The sequence below is a fragment of the Castor canadensis genome, chromosome 17 (genome assembly GCF_047511655.1).
Source record: "Castor canadensis chromosome 17, mCasCan1.hap1v2, whole genome shotgun sequence".
In the NCBI taxonomy this organism is placed as follows: domain Eukaryota; kingdom Metazoa; phylum Chordata; class Mammalia; order Rodentia; family Castoridae; genus Castor; species Castor canadensis.
In genome coordinates this window covers 67,211,641-67,217,640 of record NC_133402.1, presented here as the reverse complement: position 1 = coordinate 67,217,640, position 6,000 = coordinate 67,211,641, and positions in this window count along the sequence as shown.

Below are 6,000 nucleotides of genomic sequence, written 5' to 3'. Positions count from 1 at the left end.
CTTAAGCTCAAATTTATTAAATCAGTTTAATGGAATGCTAAGGAGGGAACCATTTCCTTTCCTATCTTGAGGTCTTCATCCATGTGGAGGTGAGTCCTCCTTCCTATGCCCACCATCCACTTGCCCTTCTTATAGAAGGAAAGACTTAATTGATATGTTTGGACCATTGAACAAGTTGCCCACAGTCAGTTTAAACTTACCTCTGCTCTTCCAATTAAGGTAGTTTAGAAAGGACAGGAACATCCAGTGGATTAACTCTGTCTTTGGATAGGTAAGCATATTTATTTCTGGGGTATATATGACATTGGATACTCCATTTGCTGATAGATCTATATCACATTCTCCAGTATTACCTGTATAAATAATACAAGTTTCCAACTCCCCTTTTTGATAAATTTTGGTATGTCTGATAACCTGACTTCCAGGCTTAATAGTGAATATACCAACTATTATGAGGTCTTACCTGAGTCACTATTAACTCTAATAAATAAACTCCCAAATAATGCTTGATTAGATCTAAATCATATCAAAGTTTCAGTATTTACTCACAAATATATTTTTCTGTACACTCTATAATATTTTGGTTACTTCACAAAAAAATCTCTTAAGTAAGACAGTAAAAATTATATACTATGTCCACAGATATATTTTTGGAACCATAACTAACAATATTTGCAATTGGAAACTACACTTTAAGGTAATTCCAACCACATGTATTTGGCTTGATGTGTTTGGCTTCAAATTTATAAAAAGCTTTAAATTCAAATTTTTATTTGGTGGTTGAGATGTAAAGGTATTTGTAACATTTTTAATTATAGCACACTTTAGAAACATTTTGGAAATTTAAAGTATATAGTTTAAATAATAATTTCACTTAAACATTTTGGGGAAATTGATATTCCATATATAAATATATGTGAACTATTTTAAGCTATTTTATACACAAAATTTAATACAGTGCTACCTAATATTGACTTGATGGTATATGTCAATATTCTATCAGGTTATAATTTGTTATGGTTACTTGCCATTTTTGTTGCTTTTACTTTATCTGTTATTCTGTCCTTGGTGGTCAGGAGGTACGTGGGGTGGAGTGGGATCCAGACTTCTTAAAAGGCAAATTACACCTGGACCACTACCTGAGCCTATAGTGAATAGAAATGGTTGTTTTGGCAACTGGAACAAAATTAATGCTCTCAAACCCTAACTTCACCTACTCAGGTAGCCTTTTATTTCAGCAGTTTTCAGGTATACTTTGATACTAAGAACATATCTCTTATTGCCAGTGGAAATTTATCAGCAGATTATCGTTTTTATTTCTTATTCAAGAGTCAGGTCCTTCAAATAGTAATTTTCCGAGAGGCACTTGGGTCACACAACAAGACTTTCAATTATCACAGCTGAGTAAGTTTCGAAGCACTTAAGTAACATTTTAATCTGTAAATCAAAGTGTTTATAATAGAAAATGTAAAAATTTTGTCCTCTGTGTTTTATTCCAACATGTGGATTAATTCAGATAATTAAATGTTTTCCCTAATTTACAAAGTAATATGAGTTCTTTGTAAAACTTTATAGAATGTAGAAAAGTCAGAGAAGGAAATAAAAATGTTCTAAAAATACATGTCTCCATTGCTTTGTTATGTGTCTTCTTTCACACACATTGTGACAGGATTCCCTACTCCTCCAGCTGCCCTTTATCTTGCCATCTCTCAGAAATCCATTGCTTAATAGTATCTCCTATCACACTGCTAGTTTGTAATGGCAACATCATATTGTATCAGTTTTGCAACTGAACCCTTGTACTGCGGTTGACTTGTACTCTTATAGTAGTGCTAATTTAAGCTATTGTCAAATGCTTGGTGCTTTCAATAATATTTGCCTTAAGCCCCTTTTGGCTTCGACCTACTGCCTCATTCCAAAACCATTCTTGCAGGTTTTAGGTTTTGTCTTTGTTACAGCAACTCCCCATTTCTGACCTCTATTGTTTTCCTCTATTTCTGCATGGCTAAGAAGTGAAATGTTCCCAAAAAACATGTGGTAAAGGCTTGATTCCTACTTATGGTGCTTTGGAGAGGTGGTAGTAACTTTAGGAGGTAGGGCCTGTGTGCAGAAATAGGTTACTGAGGGTGGGTCCTGGAAGGGTGTATTTTGCTCCTGGCCTCTCCCTCCTCCCTTCCCCTCTCTCCTCTCCTCTTTTCCCCAACCCTTCTTTTCTGTTCTCTTCCCTTCTCTTTTCCTTCTCCCTCAATACCCCCCTTCCCCTTTACATCTGCCATGAAGTAAGCAACTCTGCTCTCCGCCATGATGCTTCATCTCACCACTGGCTCAGAAGCAATGGAGCCAAGTGAACATGAACAGAAACCTATGAAACTGTGAACCAAAATAATCCTTTTTTCAAGTTATCTCAGGTATTCTGTCACAGCAGCAAAAAGCTGACTAGCTCAACCAAACCTAACAATTTCAACTACACCACTCATTTTACTCCCAACCTGTGATCTGGAATCTTATTTGTGGAGAAAGCACACACCCCTCCTCCAACTAGGAGCTGGGGTAGCTTCATTTAGAGGCCGGCCACTTGCATGTCTGTCTCCTGGGGTCTGAAATGGTTCCTTGAATTCCCCCCTATCTAATTTTATGTGATCTCCATGGATGATGATTTCAGGGCACCTTGACTTCAGACTTGTTGAGTCCTGAGAAAAGCCAGGCAAAATCAAATCACCCTTTCTAACTCAGCCTTGTGAGTCACTGACCCTTACTTCTGCTGTCTTCGGCTCACTGAGGCAGTGACTAGAACTGCTCTGTTGCAAGAGGAAAGAAATAGAGGACAGCTCTTTCTGGGGAGTTGAAGGTGCTGGAAGGACACATGGAACTGGGAACATTTCGGGGACTGTATTTGGAAAATGGAATCTTCCATGGGACCAGTTTCAGATTAAAATACCTTATGACGCCAGATCTATTCCAGGCTCAGTTTATGAAAAAACAGTAAATGTGTTCTTACCTTTTTGTAGTATTTATGATATATTAAATATATCATACTTGATTTCACTCACTCCACCCCTCTCCTTTATTTCTCATCCCTCCCTCATTCCTGGAATAATTTCAAAATGTCTTATTTTTCTGTTTATACACATATGCATTATATTCACCATCCTATACCTTTCCCCAACTCCTTCCTCTCTCACTGGTACCAACGCCCCAGACAGGACCTGTTCCTCCCTCCTGTTTTCCAATTTTGTAAAAGAAAATAAATAACATTTTTGATTGTTTAAGAGCTAAACAGGGAGTCTCCTTGTGACATTTCCATGTATATATGTCTTATAACCTGAATCGGTTCATCTTTATTTTTCTTCTACCTTAGATAAATTAAGTAAATTAGTTTAAAAGTAATAAAATTAAGAACATAAGTTTAAAGAAAAAATAGGTATTTTAACAAGAATATATAGCCTATGAAAATAGATACAGTCTTCAATTAGCCATAAATGAGTAAAAGAAAAACCATGTTCTTTTTCGCCTATCAGTTAGTTTAGAGAATAGCTCAAATACAATATTGTTCAGTGCACCCGTTTGTGAAAAAGCGTACATTCTCAGACACTGGAGAATGGAACTATTGATTGACCTAGGTCTGCAGAGGGCAATTTAGTAGGCACTGAAACCTTAAGTGGGGCTGACGTAGAGCTCAAGTGGTAGGGAACTTGCCCAGTAAGTGGGAGGCCCTGAGTTAAACCAAAACAAATAAAGCAACATGAAAAACAGGCCACGCTAAGGGAAGGTCACATACATCAGTGGGGGAAGGAGGGTGAAAGAAGGAAGTGAAGATGGTGGATATGGTTGATTCACTTTCTATACAAGAATGAATACAGAATTTTTAAACCTGTTGAAATCACCATAAGAAAGGTACTAAAAAGAATAACTAAGATGAACCAATTCAGGTTATAATACATATATACATGAAAATGTCACTAGCTAGCTGTGTAGTTACCTTCAAAAAACAAACATATCATTGTTTTCCTTTTACAAAATCAGAGAACAGGAAGGCAGAGCAGGTTCTGCCTGGGGGTGGAGGTGTTGGTACCATTGTGTGGGGAGAAATGGGGAAAGGGTGAAGGAGGTGAAGATGGTGCAAATACTATGTACAAATGTATGTAAATGGGAAAATGAGACCTGTTGAAACTGTTCCAGAAATGTGCAGAGGAGGATAAAGAAGAATGATGGAGGGGGTGAATTCAAGTATGATATATTTGATACATTGTAAGAACTTTTGTAAATGTCAAATGTACCCCCAGCACAATAATAAAAGAAAATTTTAGAAAACCAAAAAATCAAACGATTTTTATGAGGTAATTAATATAAATAACATTATATTCATATGCAGTTTCAAAATTGTACCAAGTAAGCCCAAAACTATAAAAATGTACATGTATGCATTTCAAATAAATATAACACATACAGAAATATATCTATAGATACAGAAATAGAGATAGATCCAGATATAGGTGTATATACTCCAAAGATCGATGGGAATTGATCTTTGTAGAAGAGATTAAAATTGACTGTTATTTATTATTTTATCAACTTCTCAGTATTTAGAACATAGAGAAAACATGCATTTGTGGATTAATCTTGTAATTAGATACAATATAAATTTGTATTTTATAATTTGTAATTAGAGTATGTGACGGATTCATCATGCACAAAATAATACTGATAATTCAAGCACAAAGATTTGAAATCAGAGTGATAAATAAATGTAGCGTAAATTAGTTACAGCACAAATTATAAGCAGATTATAAATCAAAATCTGGTTGTATTTTGCAGTGTGTATTTTACAAGTTAACAGACAGTAAAAGCAAAGCAAATGGGTATAGCTTTTAATGTCCTTTATTCTCTTCAGGGATCTGCTACAGGATTACAAAACAATGAAGGCAAAGTGCTTTGTGGAGCATCATGTCAGCTACTTAGAACTCTCGACAAATGTGATGTTTGGAGAAAGCCCGTTCAGTATAAAATTATCAACAGTTTAAAATTACTTTAATTAAATCAAGAAGAGCATTTCTAAAATACAGTCTCCTTACTTTTTAAATGTAGCATTGCTCTGTCTTTTATAAAATAGTAGTAAGTATGGGATCTGTCAAAATACAGACTTCGACTTTGCATAATTTTTTCTTTTTTTTGGTGGCAATGGGGTCTTGAATTCAGGTTCTTGTACTTGCTAGGCAGGTGCTCTACCACTTGAGCAACACCACCGGCCCTTTTTTGCTTTAGTTTATTTCTCGGGTGGATCTTGTACTGTTGCTGAAGACCAGAAACCTTCCTCCACTTCCTGAGTAGCTGGGATTACAGTGTGAAGCATCACAGCTGGCTTTTGGCTTTGCCTTTTGTCTTTGCCTATGAAACAGTGAGTCCTACTCTTAACTGAGGGGTTAAGTAAGCTCAGAAACAGACCGATAATCTGAGTATGGATTTGAAAAATTACAGCATGTAAACCTGCATGACAATTCCAGCTCTGCATTTTAAAAATTAGCAAATAACCATAAGAAAAAAAGAACTGAAGTAGTCAAAATTAGTTTGCTTTATCTCCTCCTGGAAGAACCAGGAAAGGTTGCTGCTGTGTTTGAAATTTTAAAAGCTACCACTTCCCATTCACACTAATAGCTTTGATGCCAAGGGCCCCTGTTGCAATTTGTTTTGTCTAAATTTGATGTAGAAGTAGGATATATAAGTTCACAGCACTGTGAGTTAGGTAAAAAAAAAAAATCATTTTGAAAAAATAAGTTAAATGAACCATCTCTGAGCAGAAACTCTGGTCTTTTGGACAAGTAGTGAGGTCTAAACTTTGCTTAATTGGTTTTCTTTGCATCTTATTTACAGGGTTCACCTTTTGCACCATGCTCCAAATATGTTTTATTTTGAGGTGACTGGCTTCGTAATGTGTAGTGGTGTGGTGACAACTTTTGGAAAATATTTCTAGGAGAGGTTTTTTTTTTTTTAATGTGTTTATTA